Source organism: Oncorhynchus masou, chromosome 22 (assembly GCF_036934945.1).
Source record: "Oncorhynchus masou masou isolate Uvic2021 chromosome 22, UVic_Omas_1.1, whole genome shotgun sequence".
Taxonomy (NCBI): domain Eukaryota; kingdom Metazoa; phylum Chordata; class Actinopteri; order Salmoniformes; family Salmonidae; genus Oncorhynchus; species Oncorhynchus masou.
The window spans coordinates 54,373,979-54,392,868 of NC_088233.1; positions in this window are offsets into that span (position 1 = coordinate 54,373,979).

Here is an 18,890-nt window from a genome sequence, read left to right on the forward strand (position 1 = left end):
GATGTGTGTGTCTTCGTGTTTATGTGTCTTTGTGCGCATGCATCTGTGTGTGCCTTTGTACCTGTACTCATATTGGTGTATTTGTATGTGTCTGTACATCTTTAATCAAACAGAGCTTATATGAATATCCACTGACGTACGAAGACAGAGAAGATCCACAGAGAGAAACCATCCTTATTACCAACCCAGGTTACCTCTACCCTGTTTCTCCCTCACAACCACTGTCTGATGTTCTGGATGAGAGCCTCTGTTCGTTCATTGTAGCTGCAGCCCGCAGCTGGGAAAGACATGCCTTTATAAGCACCACAGGTTGTGTCATGTCTAAAGGCCCGCCCAGACTACCATTTTAACCATCTTATGCCACAATGTTGCCGTCCCAGACAAAATTTCCACCTTGTGGTCAAATTCTTAGGTGGTAAACGATTGTTGGACGTCTTGGCTCGTTCAGTGTGAAAGGGTCTAGGTCTGACTATTAAGTACCACTACATGGGACCTTAGGCTTCAACAAAGTTCTGGCAAGGTGTCAGAATTGTTTTGCCTTTATTGTGTAGTGTGGCTGATCCTGGTGACTGACCAAAGGGAAAACGTCCGGCACTAAATATGCACACAATAATACGATTACTGTAAATAGTTAGATTTATAGAATAGTTTGATATAAACATTTACATGCTTTGCAAAAATAATGAATTCCCTACTAATCTTGTTTACATGACACATCTGAAATCAGGCTACCTGATGGGATTTTGATAAATGCACAACATTTGCCAATCAAAATATACGTTCTACCACAGCGACCATGTTATTTTTGAGAAGCTTATTTGATTCTGAGTTTGAACATCCTCTTAGAGGTAAAGTCCCCTTTTAGGGGATCTGCGTGGTCCCGGTACCAGTTCCGACCGACATGTTCGCTTAAAAATCGATCTGTCGACAACGTAGATCAAAATAGCTTGCATTTCCTGGTAGCCCTGGTTGTCACGGACACAGGAGTATATATTGTCCGTCTGTGTGACGTAGGTTGTGAAATCTGACACGACTTGAAGCTATACAGGCACATCGCACACCGCTCCCGAGCTTACTACTTGCCGATGTCCAGTCTCTTGACAACAAGGTAGATGAAATCTGAGCAAGGGTAGCATTCCAGAGAGACATCAGAGACTGTAACGTTCTTTGTTTCACGGAAACATGGCTTACTAACGACACGCTATCTGAGTTGGTAGAGCCACCTGGTTTCTTCATGCATTGCGCCGACAGAAACAAGCATCTCTCTGGTAAGAAGAGGGGTGGGGGGTATGCCTTATGATTAACAGAGTGGTGTGATCATAACAACATACAGGAACTCCAGGTATTCCGGCGCCGACAGAGATGGCCGCTTCGATTCTGTTCCTAGAAACTATGCAGTTTTTTGTTTTTTTTACGTGTTATTTCTTACATTTGTACCCCAGGTCATCTTAGGTTTCATTACATACAGTCGAGAAGAACTACTGAATATAAGAGCAGCGTCAACTCACCATCAGTACGACCAAGAATATGACGTTTCCTGTGTTCTGCCTTTCACCCAGGACAACGGAATGGATCCCAGCCAGAAACAAACCATCCCTTATACTTCTCGCCAATGTCCAGTCTCTTGACAACAAGGTTGATGAAATCCGAGGGGTAGCATTCCAGAGGGACATCAGAGACTGTAACGTTCTTTGCTTCGCGGAAACATGGCTCACTGGAGAGACGCTATCGGAGTCGGTGCAGCCAGCTGGTTTCTCCACGAATCGGCCGACAGAAACAAACATCTTTCTGGTAAGAAGAGGGCAGGAACCGTGGTGTGGCCACAGGACCTCAAGTCCTTCTGTTCACCTGATTTAGAATTCCTCACAATCAAATGTCGACCGCATTATCTACCAAGGGAATTCTCTTCGATTATAATCACAGCCGTATATATTCCCCCACAAGCAGACACATCAATGGCTCTGAACTAACTTTATTTGACTCTTTGCAAACTGGAATCCATACATCCTGAGGCTGCATTCATTGTAGCTGGGGATTTTAACAAGGCTTATCTGAAAACAAGACTCCCTAAATTGTATCAGCATATCGATTGCGCAACCAGGGCTGGCAAAACTTTGGATCATTGCTATTCTAAATTCCGCGACGCATATAAGGCCCTGCCCCGCCCTCCTTTCTGAAAAGCTGACCACGACTCCATTTTGTTGATCCCTGCCTACAGACAGAAACTAAAAAAAGAAGTTCCCACGCTGAGGTCTGTCCAACGCTGGTCCGACCAATCTGATTCCACACTCCAAGACTGCTTCCATCACGTGGACTGGGATTTGTTTCGTATTGCGTCAGACAACAACATTGACGAATACGCTGATTCGGTGTGCGAGTTCATTAGAACGTGCGTTGAATATGTCGTTCCCATAGCAACGATTAAAACATTCCCAAACAAGAAACCGTGGATAGATGGCAGCATTCGCGTGAAACTGAAAGCGCGAACCACTGCTTTTAATCAGGGCAAGGTGACCGGAAACATGCCAGAATACAAACAGTGTAGCTATTCCCTCCGCAAGGCAATCAAACAAGCTAAGCGTCAGTATAGAGACAAAGTAGAATCTCAATTCAACGGCTCAGACACAAGAGGTATGTGGCAGGGTCTACAGTCAATCACGGATTACAAAAAGAAAACCAGCCCCATCACGGACCAGGATGTCTTGCTCCCAGGCAGACTAAATAACTTTTTTGCCCGCTTTGAGTACAATACAGTGCCACTGACACGGCCTGCAACCAAAACATGCGGCCTCTCCTTCACTGCAGCCGAGGTGAGTAAAACATTTAAACGTGTTAACCCTCGCAAGGCTGCAGGCCCAGACGGCATCCCCAGCCACGCCCTCAGAGCATGCGCAGACCAGCTGGCTGGTGTGTTTACGGACATAATCAATCAATCCCTATCCCAGTCTGCTGTTCCCACATGCTTCAAGGGCCACCATTGTTCCTGTTCCCAAGAAAACTAAGGTAACTGAGTTAAACGACTACCGTCCTGTAGCACTCACTTTCGTCATCATGAAGTGCTTTGAGAAACTAGTCAAGGACCATATCACCTCCACCCTGCCTGACACCCTGACCCACTCCAATTTGCTTACCGCCCCAATAGGTCCACAAACGACGCAATCGCCATCACACTGCACACTGCCCTAACCCATCTAGACAAGAGGAATACCTATGTAAGAATGCTGTTCAGCGATTGCAGCTCAGCATTTAACACCATAGTACCCTCCAAACTCGTCATTAAGCTTGAGACCCTGGGTCTCGACCCCGCCCTGTGCTACTGGGTGTTCCTGACAGGACGCCCCCAGGTGTTGAGGGTAGGCAACAAATCAAATCAAATCAAATTTATTTATATACCCCTTCGTACATCAGCTGATATCTCAAAGTGCTGTACAGAAACCCAGCCTAAAACCCCATACAGCAAGCAATGCAGGTGTAGAAGCACGGTGGCTAGGAAAAACTCCCTAGAAAGGCCAAAACCTAGAGAAGAACCAGGCTATGTGGGGTGGTCAGTCCTCTTCTGGCTGTGCCGGGTGGAGATTATAACAGAACATGGCCAAGATGTTCAAATGTTCATAAATGACCAGTATGGTCCAATAATAATAAGGCAGAACAGTTGAAACTGGAGCAGCAGCACGGCTAGGTGGACTGGGGACAGCAAGGAGTCATCATGTCAGGTAGTCCTGAGTCATGGTCCTAGGGCTCAGAGAAAGAAAGAGAGAAAGAGAGAATTAGAGAGAGCACACTTAAATTCACACAGGACACCGAATAGGACAGGAGAAGTACTCCAGATATAACAAACTGACCCTAGCCCCCGACACATAAACTACTGCATCATAAATACTGGAGGCTGGGACAGGAGGGGTCAGGAGACACTGTGGCCCCATCCGATGAGACCCCCGGACAGGGCCAAACAGGAAGGATATAACCCCACCCACTTTGCCAAAGCACAGCCCCTACACCACTAGAGGGATATCTTCAACCACCAACTTACCATCCTGAGACAAGGCTGAGTATAGCCCACAAAGATCTCCGCCACGGCACAACCCAATTGGGGGGCTAACAACCTCTCCACCCCACTGATCCTCAACACTGGGTCCTCACAAGGGTGCGTTCTCAGGCCTCTCCTGTACTCCCTGTTCACCCACGACTGCATGGCCATGCACGCCTCCAACTCAATCATCAAATTTGCAGACGACACTACAGTGGTAGGCTTGATTGCCACCAACGACGAGACGGCCTACAGGGAGGAGGTGAGGGCCCTCGGAGTGTGGTGTCAGGAAAATAACCTCACACTCAATGTCAACATAACAAAGGAGATGATTGTGGACTTCAGGAAACAGTAGAGGGAGCAGCCCCCTATCTACATTGACGGGACAGTAGTGGAGAGGGTGGAAAGTTAAGTTCCTCGGCGTATACATCACGGACAAACTGAAATGGTCCACCCACACAGACAGCATCGTGAAGAAGGCGCAGCAGCGCCTCTTCAACCTCAGGAGGCTGAAGAAATTCAGGTTGTCACCAAAAACACTCACAAACTTTTACAGATGCACAATCGAGAGCATCCTGTCAGGCTGTATCACCGCCTGGTACGGCAACTGCTCCGCCCATAACCGTAAGGCTCTCCAGAGGGTAGTGAGGTTTGCACAACGATTCACCGGGTGCAAATTACCTGCCCTCCAGGACACCTACACCACCCAATGTCACAGGAAGGCCAAAAAGATCATCAAAGACAACAACCACCCGAGCCACTGCCTGTTTACCCCGCTATCATCCAGAAGGTGAGGTCAGTACATCAAAGCGGGGACCGAGAGACTGAAAAACAGCCTTCTATCTCAAGGCCATCAGACTGTTAAACAGCCATCACTGACATTGAGTGGCTGCTGCCTACATACTGACTCATCTCTCGCTACTTTAATAATGGAAAAATGTATGTAATCAATTTATCACAAGCAACTTTATATAATGTTTACATACCCTACATTACTCATCTCATATGTATATACTGTACTCTATACCATCTACTGCATCTTGCCTATGCCGTTCAGGCATCACTCATTCATATATTTTTATGTACATATTCATATTCATTCCTTTACACTTGTTAGGTTATATCAAGCAAGTCTTTTCATATTCCACATATTTAAATCACAGACGTTGTGCACTGGGCCTTTACTAGTCCTGTATTAGCAGACAATATAGAGAATCTTCAGCAGCCCCACCCCCACCCCCAAACTGCTGCCCATAAGGAAAAAGTGGACACACGAACACAGAGAGACAGGCCTGATATTGATCCCCAGTCATTCTTTTTTAAAGTTAAGTAGTTAAGGCCAACTAATTATGACTGTACCAACCTTCGTTTCACACCCCCTCACATCACCTTACCTCAGAGACCAGACCAGGGGCAAGAGCCAGGGTCAACTGGACCTGAACTTGTGACTCCACCTTAGGACAGAGAATCACCTGCAACAACACATCTGCCATGCTAATCCTCAACACTGGGGCCCCTCAGGGATACGTGCATAGTCCCCTCCTGTACTCCCTGTTAACCAATGATTGTCTGGCCAAGCATGACTCCAACACATCATAAAGTTTGGTAGGCCTGATCACCGACAACAATGAGAAAGCCTATAGGGAGGAGGTCAGAGACCTACTAGTGTGGTGCCAGGACAACAACCTCTTTCTCAATGTGAGCAAGACAACGGAGCTGATTGTGGACTGAAGTGGAGTGGGTCGAGAGTTTCAAATTCCTTGGTGCCCATATCATCAACATTTACATGTACATTTAAGTCATTTGGCAGACGCTCTTATCCAGAGCGACTTACAAATTGGTGAATTCACCTTATGACATCCAGTGGAACAGCCACTTTACAATAGTGCATCTAAATCATTTAAGGGGGGGGTTGAGAAGGATTACTTTATCCTATCCTAGGTATTCCTTAAAGAGGTGGGGTTTCAGGTGTCTCCGGAAGGTGGTGATTGACTCCGCTGTCCTGGCGTCGTGAGGGAGTTTGTTCCACCATTGGGGGGCCAGAGCAGCGAACAGTTTTGACTGGGCTGAGCGGGAACTGTACTTCCTCAGTGGTAGGGAGGCGAGCAGGCCAGAGGTGGATGAACGCAGTGCCCTTGTTTGGGTGTAGGGCCTGATCAGAGCCTGGAGGTACTGCGGTGCCGTTCCCCTCACAGCTCCGTAGGCAAGCACCATGGTCTTGTAGCGGATGCGAGCTTCAACTGGAAGCCAGTGGAGAGAGCGGAGGAGCGGGGTGACGTGAGAGAACTTGGGAAGGTTGAACACCAGACGGGCTGCGGCGTTCTGGATGAGTTGTAGGGGTTTAATGGCACAGGCAGGGAGCCCAGCCAACAGCGAGTTGCAGTAATCCAGACGGGAGATGACAAGTGCCTGGATTAGGACCTGCGCCGCTTCCTGTGTGAGGCAGGGTCATACTCTGCGGATGTTGTAGAGCATGAACCTACAGGAACGGGCCACCGCCTTGATGTTAGTTGAGAACGACAGGGTGTTGTCCAGGATCACGCCAAGGGTCTTAGCGCTCTGGGAGGAGGACACAATGGAGTTGTCAACCGTGATGGCGAGATCATGGAACGGGCAGTCCTTCCCCGGGAGGAAGAGCAGCTCCGTCTTGCCGAGGTTCAGCTTGAGGTGGTGATCCGTCATCCACACTGATATGTCTGCCAGACATGCAGAGATGCGATTCGCCACCTGGTCATCAGAAGGGGGAAATGAGAAGATTAATTGTGTGTCGTCTGCATAGCAATGATAGGAGAGACCATGTGAGGTTATGACAGAGCCAAGTGACTTGGTGTATAGCGAGAATAGGAGAGGGCCTAGAACAGAGCCCTGGGGACACCAGTGGTGAGAGCGCGTGGTGAGGAGACAGATTCTCGCCACGCCACCTGGTAGGAGCGACCTGTCAGGTAGGACGCAATCCAAGCGTGGGCCGCGCCGGAGATGCCCAACTCGGAGAGGGTGGAGAGGAGGATCTGATGGTTCACAGTATCGAAGGCAGCCGATAGGTCTAGAAGGATGAGAGCAGAGGAGAGAGAGTTAGCTTTAGCAGTGCGGAGCGCCTCCGTGATACAGAGAAGAGCAGTCTCAGTTGAATGACTAGTCTTGAAACCTGACTGATTTGGATCAAGAAGGTCATTCTGAGAGAGATAGCTGGAGAGCTGGCCAAGGACGGCACGTTCAAGAGTTTTGGAGAGAAAAGAAAGAAGGGATACTGGTCTGTAGTTGTTGACATCGGAGGGGTCAAGTGTAGGTTTTTTCAGAAGGGGTGCAACTCTCGCTCTCTTGAAGACGGAAGGGACGTAGCCAGCGGTCAGGGATGAGTTGATGAGCGAGGTGAGGTAAGGGAGAAGGTCTCCGGAAATGGTCTGGAGAAGAGAGGAGGGGATAGGGTCAAGCGGGCAGGTTGTTGGGCGGCCGGCCGTCACAAGAAGCGAGATTTCATCTGGAGAGAGAGGGGAGAAAGAGGTCAGAGCACAGGGTAGGGCAGTGTGAGCAGAACCAGCGGTGTCGTTTGACTTAGCAAACGAGGATCGGATGTCGTCGACCTTCTTTTCAAAATGGTTGATGAAGTCATCTGCAGAGAGGGGAGGAGGGGGAGGGGGAGGAGGATTCAGGAGGGAGGAGAAGGTGGCAAAGAGCTTCCTACGGTTAGAGGCAGATGCTTGGAATTTAGAGTGGTAGAAAGTGGCTTTAGCAGCAGAGACAGAGGAGGAAAATGTAGAGAGGAGGGAGTGAAAGGATGCCAGGTCCGCAGGGAGGCGAGTTTTCCTCCATTTCCGCTCGGCTGCCCGGAGCCCTGTTCTGTGAGCTCGCAATGAGTCGTCGAGCCACGGAGCGGGAGGGGAGGACCGAGCCGGCCTGGAGGATAGGGGACATAGAGAGTCAAAGGATGCAGAAAGGGAAGAGAGGAGGCTTGAGGAGGCAGAATCAGGAGATAGGTTGGAGAAGGTTTGAGCAGAGGAAAGAGATGATAGGATGGAAGAGGAGAGAGTAGCGGGGGAGAGAGAGCGAAGGTTGGGACGGCGCGATACCATCCGAGTAGGGGCAGTGTGGGAAGTGTTGGATGAGAGCGAGAGGGAAAAGGATACAAGGTAGTGGTCGGAGACTTGGAGGGGAGTTGCAATGAGGTTAGTGGAAGAACAGCATCTAGTAAAGATGAGGTCGAGCGTATTGCCTGCCTTGTGAGTAGGGGGGAAGGTGAGAGGGTGAGGTCAAAAGGAGAGGAAAGAAGGAGGCAGAGAGGAATGAGTCAAAGGTAGACGTGGGGAGGTTAAAGTCGCCCAGGACTGTGAGAGGTGAGCCGTCCTCAGGAAAGGAGCTTATCAAGGCATCAAGCTCATTGATGAACTCTCCGAGGGAACCTGGAGGGTGATAAATGATAAGGATGTTAAGCTTGAAAGGGCTGGTAACTGTGACAGCATGGAATTCAAAGGAGGCGATAGACAGATGGGTAAGGGGAGAAAGAGAGAATGACCACTTGGGAGAGATGAGGATCCCGGTGCCACCACCCCGCTGACCAGAAGCTCTCGGGGTGTGCGAGAACACGTGGGCGGACGAAGAGAGAGCAGTAGGAGTAGCAGTGTTATCTGTGGTGATCCATGTTTCCGTCAGTGCCAAGAAGTCGAGGGACTGGAGGGAGGCATAGGCTGAGATGAACTCTGCCTTGTTGGCCGCAGATCGGCAGTTCCAGAGGCTACCGGAGACCTGGAACTCCACGTGGGTCGTGCGCGCTGGGACCACCAGATTAGGGTGGCCGAGGCCACGCGGTGTGGAGCGTTTGTATGGTCTGTGCAGAGAGGAGAGAACAGGGATAGATAGACACATAGTTGACAGGCTACAGAAGAGGCTACACTAATGCAAAGGAGATTGGAGCAGCAAACTATCATTGTCCAAACACACCAAGACAGTTGTGAAGAGGGCATGACAACATCTTTTCCCCCTCAGGAGACTAAAAATATTTGGCATGGGTCCCCAGATCCTCAAAATGTTTTACAGCTGCACCATTGAGAGCATCCTGACCAGTTGCATCACTGCCTGGAATGGCAACAACTCCTCCTCCGACCGCATGGCACTACAGTGGGTAGTGAGTACAGCCCAGTACATCACTGGGGCCAAGCTTCCTGCCATCCAGGACCTCTATACCAGGCAGTGTCAGATGAAGGCCCCAAAAATTGTCAGACTCCAGTCACCCAAGTCATAGACTGTTCTCTCTGCTACCGCATGGCAAGCGGTACCGGAGCGCTAAGTCTAGGTAAAAAAAGGTTCCTTAACAGCCTCTACCCCCAAGCCATAAGACTGCTGAACAACTAATCAAATGGCCACCCGGACTGTTTACATTGACTCCCCCCCGTGCCCCTTTGTTTTACACTGCTGCTACTCGCTCTGTATTATCTATGCATAATCACTTTACAAATTACCTTGACTAACCTGTACCCTCCCACATTGACTTGGTACCGGTACCCCCTGTATATAGCCTCCACATTGACTCGGTACCAGTACCCCCTGTATATAGCCTCCACATTGACTATATTTTCTAGTAATATTATTTGACTGTGGCGCTATGCTATTCAGCATTGCTGATGATAATTATACCGGATCCGGGATGGATGGTTCAGAGAGGTTAATGCGAGGGTAGCGAAATGCTTGTGCTTTAAAGTTCCGACCATGCAGTAATATCTAACAAGTTATCTAACAATTTCACAACAACTACCTTATACACACAAGTGTAAATGAATGAATATGAATATGTACATACAAATAAATGGATGAGCGATGGCCGAACGGCATATGCAAGATGCAGTAGATAGTATAGAGTACATATATACATATGAGATGAGTAATGTAGGGTATGTAAACATTATATGAAGTGGCACTGTTTAAAGTGGCTAGTGATACATTTATTGCATCCAATGTTTTATTATTAAAGTGGCTATGAGTCAGTATTTTGGCAGCAGCCACTCAATGTTAGTGATGGCTGTTTAACAGTCTGATGGCCTTGAGAAAGAAGCTGTTTTTCAGTCTCTCGGTCCCCAGTTCGATGCACCTGTACTGACCTCGCCTTCATGGTTGCCATGCTCTCAGAATTTACGATATTAATGTTCTAGACAGGTTAATGAGAATATCCATGCATCCAGTTCTGTGGGGTAGGAGAATATTCCATCAACGTCCCACCAAATATACACCGAACACGGTTGCCATGTTCCTAGAACCTAAGACATTAATGTTCTAGACACGTTTCATGGGAACATTGCAGGAACATTTGACACACATGATGACATTGTGCATCATTTACACAGTAATTATTTAACATGTCCTCACAACCTTTTGGTTCACGATACGCTGATATACCTGCAAAACCACCATGTCCGCTTCAGGTGTCAAGTTAATCTGTATATTCTTTCATCAATGATCGTACTGCCGCGGAGGTCCCACTCCGTGTATGTACAGTACTATACCGATTACTAGTTCACTACAATTTGGCCTGACTGAATTGTTAAATGTCACACAGGTTCTCCAGTCGTTAGAGCACATAGGTCGTGCACAAATTGTATAATATATTTCAGCCTTTACGAAAGATTTATCAACTACTACAAAAATGTCCAATGTTTATAATCCACATAATTCATATTCCTGTTACTGCAGGATTATTTTCCTGCTGTCACGCCTGACCTTAGAGAGTCGTTTTATTTCTCTATTTGGTGAGGTCAGGGTTGATGTGGGGTGGGCATACTATGTTTTGTATTTCTATGTTTTGGCCGGGTATGGTTCTCAATCAGGGACAGCTGTCTATCGTTGTCTCTGATTGGGAATCATACTTCGGCAGCCTTTTTCCTTTTGTATGTTGTGGGTAGTTGTCTGTGTTAGTGGCCTGTATAGCCCTAGTCAGCCCTTGTTGGCTACATTTATAACATTAAAGGAAACTGTACCCCCACCACGCTGCACCTTGGTCTCATTCCAACAACGGTCGTAACACCTGCTATAGCAAACTTGCTCAAATTAAGATCCTGAATCTGTATCATTTAACTCAAATGGCCGAGGCAATTCTATAGGCCTATGTTCTATTAATACGTCAAATAAAATTAACTTAGTCATTTAGCATACGGTCAAAAAAACTACAGATCTTGATCATTGGGAAGATACTCCGATTCTCTGATTCTCAGCTAGCCTAAATTGTGTGCTTAAGTTGAGTGCTTAGCTCTCACAGTCTGTCTGTCAGTCAGATGTCTGAGACTCAGAACATGAACATCTCTGTCGGTCAAAATAACGTATGTCTTTGATGTCTGTGTTAAACAAGCCCACCCTTGGAGAAACAATTCCTCCCAATATGAAGCAGGATAAGAACAGGCACCCACAGAAATCACAGGTCTTCGTGACACACACACACACACACACACACACACACACACACACACACACACACACACACACACACACACACACACACACACACACACACACACACACACACACACACACACACACACACACACACACATATCCATGACCAGGCCCCTCCTATCCGTATGGGGCGGGGACTGGGGAGCAACCAGAGGGTAATTGGCAAGGCCTGGTTCCAATTAGGCTACATGGACCCCTGGATAAATCCGGATGGATGCCACTCATGGAGAATGCATAAAGGCTGGGGGCTTGGCTGGAAGAAAGGGGCACAAGGATAAATGAGGCCAAGCGAGATAGCAAAGAAGAATTTACTGTAGGTAGTTCCAATGGTGTGTTTTTTCTTTCGTGATTGTATAGAGAAAGTGTTTTGTTTTATTTTGTGTGGCGCCATGACGTTCATTGTCAATGTTTTTCATTCAGTAATGATATACATTTTGTTGCTTAGAACACACATTTTATTTGATCAAAACAATACTGTACATGTTCAAATAATCCTCCTTTAAACAAAAGGTTAAACGTAAATATAATAATCATTATTATTGTTTCCTGTTAATCCAACAGAATGGCAAAGGATGTTTTATTTTTGGCCATGCTTACTTTGATGATCTGTAGTTGAATGATCTATCCAGTACATTTTCTGTACACTGTACTCCACTGATACTGTCTCGCCCGGTCAAGCCAGTTAGTGTGTCCTGTATCCACCTGCTGTGATGACTATGTACCTTAGGTAATGCATGATGTAGGCTACAGCAGTTAAGGCCTTCCCACACTGTACGTCGGATTCAGTCTTTTACGATTATTACACGTCAAACTATCTGATGTTCCCAAATTAAAATATTGATATCAACCTGGCCAGATTTTATGATCTGCTTCAGTTCTATTGTCTCATTCTACGATTGGCCTGCAAGGCTACCTTAGCCGACGGAGGCTTCGTCAACTGCAACGGTGTACTTGATCTGGGCATGTGCACCGCACCAGCAGCACCAGCCTCCCAAGTGAGTTCGGAAAAACTGAAAGTATGCATCTTTGAAATAGTTTTCACATATAAACTTTAAAACCAATTAAATCTAACTAAATGTAATCTAAAACGTAACCTAAGAAATCCCCAAAAGTAATTATTTATCATGAGAGGGCCATAAACAATAACTAGTAATTCTGCATATTCAAGGAAAGGTTCAAATCGCATCTTTCTGGTAAAAAATAGTTTGCTGAGGTGAAGTCACTTTTGAGGACACAAGCTCGAGTACAAATATGTAAAAATATGCAAAAAATATATACAAAAAATATATTTTATATTATGTATTTCCTTGAAATGACTAATGTTTTCTAAATATAGTATAATATATATGAAATGGTTACTGTAAGATTTCACCTTCATTAAAACTGTAAAATACATATTTGTATGTTTAGTGTTAGAGAAAATGTGCATATTTCCCAAAGCACGTGCTTTGTCAGTGGCTGTGATGTAGGGTTCAGCCAAGAGATGGACAGTCGGAAGAGCGAATGAAATGGTAAGAGGGACATCCAAATCAATTCAAATGTATTTGTCTCATATACATGTTTAGCACATGTTAATGCGAGTGTAGCGAAATGCTTGTGCTTCTAGTTCCGACCATGCAGTATTATCTAACAAGTTTGGACAAACCTACTCATTCAAGGGTTTTTCTTTATTTTTATTACTTTCTATATTGTGGAATAATAGTGAAGACATCAACACTATGAAATAACACATATGGAATCATGTAGTAACCAAAAAAGTGTTAAACAAATCAAAATATATTTCATATTGTCACGTCTAATCAAGGTGGGTGGAATCAGGCGCAGAGAGCAGAAACGATATGAAAGTTTTATTCTCCGGTGAACAAGAAACACGGTCAACCCAATACACACAGGGTGAATAATCCAACACAGGATAAAAGACGAACCGGAGAATAAGAACACAAGATACACCGACAGACATAGATGACAAATAAACAATCCAGCAAAAACAAGGGCGGGACAACCTACATTATATACAGACACTAATTAACTAAACAACACACAGGTGAAACCAATCAGACAAAACCAACAGATACACGAAAAGGGATCGGTAGTGGCTAGTAGGATGGTGACGACGACCGCCGAGCACCGCCTGAACGGGCAGGAAAGCCAACCTCGGCGGAAGTCGTGACAGTACCCCCCCCCCCCTGACGCGCGGCTCCCGCAGTGCGCCGCCACCGTCCTCGAGGACGACCCGGAGGACGAGGTGCTGGGCAATCAGGGTGGAGGCGGTGGAATTCTATCAGGAGAGAAGGGTCCAAAATGTCCCTCACCGGAACCCAGCATCTCTCCTCCGGACCGGCCCCTCCCTGTTCACGAGGTACTGTAGGCCCCCCACCCGGCGTCTCGAATTCAGAATGCCTCGAACAGTATACGCCGGGGACCCCTCGATGTCCAGAGGGGGCGGAGGGACCTCAGGCACCTCACCTTCTTGCAGGGGACCAGCCACCACCGGCCTGAGGAGAGACACATGAAACGAGGGGTTAATACGGTAATACCTAGGAAGTTGTAACCTATAACACACCTCGTTTATTCTCCTCAGGACTTTGAACGGCCCCACACACTGCGGCCCCAGCTTCCGACAGGGCAGGCGGAGGGACAGGTTTCGGGTCGAGAGCCAGACCCTGTCCCCCGGTGAAAACACGGTTGTCTCACTGCGGTGCTGGTCAGCGCTCCTCTTCTGCCATTCTCCCGCTAACCGTAATGAGTCCTGAACGGCTTTCCAGGTGTCCTTGGAGCGCTGTACCCATTCCTCCACCGCAGGAGCCTCGGTCTGGCTCTGATGCCATGGAGCCAGGACCGGCTGGTAACCTAACACACACTCAAAAGGAGACAAGTTAGTAGAGGAGTGGCGTAAGGAGTTCTGGGCTAGTTCGGCCCATGGAACATAACTTGCCCACTCACCAGGCCCGACAATAGGACCGCAGAAACCTGCCCACATCCTGGTTTACGCGCTCCACCTGCCCATTACTCTCGGGGTGAAAACCTGAGGTTAAGCTAACCGAGACCCCCAGTCTCTCCATAAACGCCCTCCACACTCTGGACGTGAATTGGGGACCCCGATCAGAGACGGTGTCCTCAGGCACCCCATAGTGCCGGAAGACATGGGTAAACAAAGCCTCAGCAGTCTGCAGGGCCATAGGGAGACCGGGCAACGGAATGAGACGACAGGGCTTAGAAAACCGATCCACAACGACCAGGATCGTAGTACTTCCCTGGGACGGGGGAAGGTCGGTAAGAAAGTCCACCGATAAGTGTGTCCACGGCCGTTGTGGAACGGGGAGGGGTTGTAATTTCCCTCTAGGCAGGTGCCGAGGAGCCTTGCTCTGAGCACACACTGAGCAGGAGGAGACATAAAATCTCACGTCTTTAGCCAGTGTGGGCCACCAGTATCTCCCTCTCAGACTCTGCACTGTCCTCTTGATACCAGGATGACCCGAGGAGGGAAGAGTATGAGCCCACCGAATCAGCTTGTCCCGGACCACCCTCGGCACGTACTTGGTCCCTACTGGACAGTTAGGAGGAGCCGGCTCTGACCGTGAGGCCCTCTCTATCTCAGCGTCCACCTCCCATACCACCGGTGACACGAGACATGACGGTGGAATGATGGGAGTTGGCTCAACTGACCGTTCCTCGGTATCATAGAGGCGAGACAGTGCGTCAGCTTTGGTGTTTTGGGAGCCTGGCCGATATGTGAGGGCAAACTGGAACCTGCTAAAAAACATGGCCCATCTAGCCTGACGTGGATTTAGTCTCTGTGCTGCCCGTATGTACTCGAGGTTACGATGGTCAGTCCAGATGAGAAAAGGGTATTTAGCCCCCTCAAGCCAATGTCTCCACACCTTCAGAGCCTTGACTACAGCTAACAACTCCCGGTCCCCCACATCATAGGTTCGCTCCGCTGGGCTGAGCTTGCTCGAAAAGAAAGCACACGGGCGGAGCTTGGATTGCACGCCCGGCGTCTCAGACGCATCCACCTCCACTATGAACGCTGCCACCATTGGTGAACAGCTCCTTCAGACGACTGAAAGCTCTGCCCACCTCTGCTGACCAGCGCAAGCGCACCGGTCCTCCCTTCAGCAGTGAGGTGATGGGAGCAGCCACCTGACCAAAACCCCGGATAAACCTCCGGTAGTAATTGGCAAACCCTAAAAACCGCTGCACTTCTTTAACCGTGGTTGGAGTCGGCCAATTACGCACGGCTGTAACGCGATCATCCTCCATCACCACCCCGGAGGTGGAAATACGATACCCCAGGAAGGAAACGGACTGTTTGAAAAACTCACATTTCTCCGCCTTGCAATACAGGTCATGCTCCAGTAGTCGCCCAAGTACCTTACGCACCAGAGACACATGCTCCGCACGTGTGGCAGAATAGATCAAGATGTCATCAATGTACACTACCACTCCCTGCCCGAGCAGGTCTCGGAGAATCTCATCTGCGAAGGATTGGAAAACGGCTGAAGCATTCTTCAACCCGTATGGCATGACGCAGTACTCATAATGACCAGAAGTAGTACTAAATGCGGTTTTCCACTCATCTCCTCCCCGGATACGTACCAGATTATACGCGCTCCTCAGGTCCAGTTTTGTTAAGTAGCGCGCCCCGTGAAATGATTCCATTGCCGTAGCGATGAGAGGTAGTAAGTAACTAAACCCCACTGTGATGGAATTTAGACCTCTATAATCAATACACGGACCCAGACCTCCATCCTTCTTCTTCACAAATAAGAAGCTTGAGGAGACGGGTGATATGGAGGGCTGAATGTACCCCTGTCCCAGCGATTCAGAAACATATGTTTCCATCGCAACTGCCTCCTCATGGGACAATGGATACACGTGACTCCGAGGAAGTGCAGCGTTTTCCAGAAGGTTTATCGCGCAGTCCTCTCGACGATGAGGTGGTAATTGGGTCGCCTTCCCTTTACTGAAGGCGATAGCCAAATCGGCATATTCAGAGGGAATGTGCACGGTGGAAACTTGGTCTGGACTCTCCACCGTAGTCGCACCAACGGCAACTCCTATACACCTACCTGAACACTCCTCTGACCACCCCTTAAGAGCCCCCTGTCGCCAGGAAATCACCGGGTTGTGTTGAGCTAACCAGGGAACCCCCAACACCACTGGAAACGCAGGTGAATCTATAAGGAACAGGCTAATCTGCTCCTTATGATCACCCTGCGTTACCATGTCCAGCGGCACCGTAGCCTCCCTAATTACTCCTGACCCTAATGGTCGGCTATCTAAGGAGTGCACGGGGAAAGGTCGATCTAACGACACCAGAGGAATCCCTAGCCTTAACGCAAGCCCACGATCCATAAAATTCCCAGCTGCGCCTGAAACGACTAGCGCCTTATGCTGTAGAGAGGGGGAAAACCCAGGGAAAGAAATCAATACAAACACATGACCGACAGGAAGCTCTGAATGAGTTTGGTGCTTACTCACCTGGGATGATCGAGCAGTGTTTCGCCTGTCCTCCAGACTCCTAGACGAGTTCCTCCAGCACCGGTCGGACGTGTGCCCTCGTCGACCACAACTGGTGCAGGAGGACTCTCCTCCTCCGGTCCCCCTCGAAGCCGTACCTCCTAATTCCATAGGGATAGGAACAGGGGGGCTGGGGATTGGAAACGACAGGACCTGATCCGAACGCCCGCGAGCAGCCAGCAGGTTGTCGAGACGGATAGCCAGATCGATAAGTCCATCCAGTGTGAATGTGGTGTCCCGACATGCCAGCTCCCTGTGGACGTCCTCCCTGAGACTACATCTAAAATGATCAATCAAGGCCCTGTCGTTCCATCATGCTCCTGCTGCCAAAGTCCTAAACTCTAGGGCAAAATCCGGTATGCTCCTCGTCTCCTGACGCAGGTGGAACAGCCGTTCACCCGCCGCCCGACCCTCGGGTGGATGGTCAAAAACAGCTCGGAATCGGCGGGTGAACTCTGGGTAATTATCCTTAGCCGAGTCCGGACCATTCCGCACTGCGTTGGCCCACTCGAGGGCTCGCCCAGTCAAGCAGGAGACGAGGGCGCACACGCTCTCCTCTCCAGAGGGAGCAGGACGCACGGTAGCCAGGTATAGTTCCAGTTGAAGGAGGAAACCCTGGCACCCAGCCGCCGATCCGTCAAACTCCTGTGGGAGTGTCAGCCGAAGAGCCCCGGAGCCAGATGTGGTCGCAGAAACAGGAGGTGCTGGAGAAGGTGTTGCTAGAGATGAGGTGGGGAGGCCACGCCTCTCCCATCGATCCATTCTCTCCATCATTTGGTCCATAGCAGAACCAATCCGGTGAAGCACGCTGGTATGATGGAGGACCCTCTCTTCCATCGATGGGAGAGGAGACGCTGCTGCTCCTGCTGATTTCATGATGGTGCGGGATTCTGTCACGTCTAATCAAGGTGGGTGGAATCAGGCGCAGAGAGCAGATAGCGATATGAAAGTTTTATTCTCCGGTGAACAAGAAACACGGAAAAATCTAATTTTATTTGTCACATACACATGGTTAGCAGATGTTAATGCGAGTGTAGCGAAATGCTAGTGCTTCCAGTTCCGACAATGCAGTAATAACCAACAAGTAATCTAACTAACAATTCCAAAACTAATATCTTATACAAAGTGTAAGGGGATAAAGAATATGTACATAAAGATATGAATGAGTGATGGTGCAGAGCAGTGGCTAGTGATACATGTGTTACATAAGGATGCAGTAGATGATAGAGTACAGTATATACGTATACATATGAGATGAATAATGTAGGGTATGTAAACATTATATTAGGTAGCATTGTTTAAAGTGGCTAGTGATATATTTTACATCCTTTCCCATCAATTCCCATTATTGAAGTGGCTGGAGTTGAGTCAGTGTGTTGGCAGCAGCCACTCAATGTTAGTGGTTGCTGTTTAACAGTCTGATGGCCTTGAGATAGAAGCTGTTTTTCAGTCTCTCGGTCCCAGCTTTGATGCACCTGTACTGACCTCGCCTTCTGGATGATAGCGGGGTGAACAGGCAGTGGCTCGGGTGGGTGTTGTCCTTGATGATCTTTATGGCCTTCCTGTAACATCGGGTGGTGTAGGTGTCCTGGAGGGCAGGTAGTTTGCCCCCGGTGATGCGTTGTGCAGACCTCACTACCCTCTGGAGAGCCTTACGGTTGTGGGCGGAGCAGTTGCCGTACCAGGCAGTGATACAGCCCGCCAGGATGCTCTCAATTGTGCATCTGTAGACGTTTGTGAGTGTTTTTGGTGACAAGCCGAATTTCTTCAGCCTCCTGAGGTTGAAGAGGCGCTGCTGCGCCTTCTTCACGATGCTGTCTGTGTGAGTGGACCAATTTCGTTTGTCTGTGATGTGTATGCCGAGGAACTTAAAACTTACTACCCTCTCCACTACTGTTCCATTGAT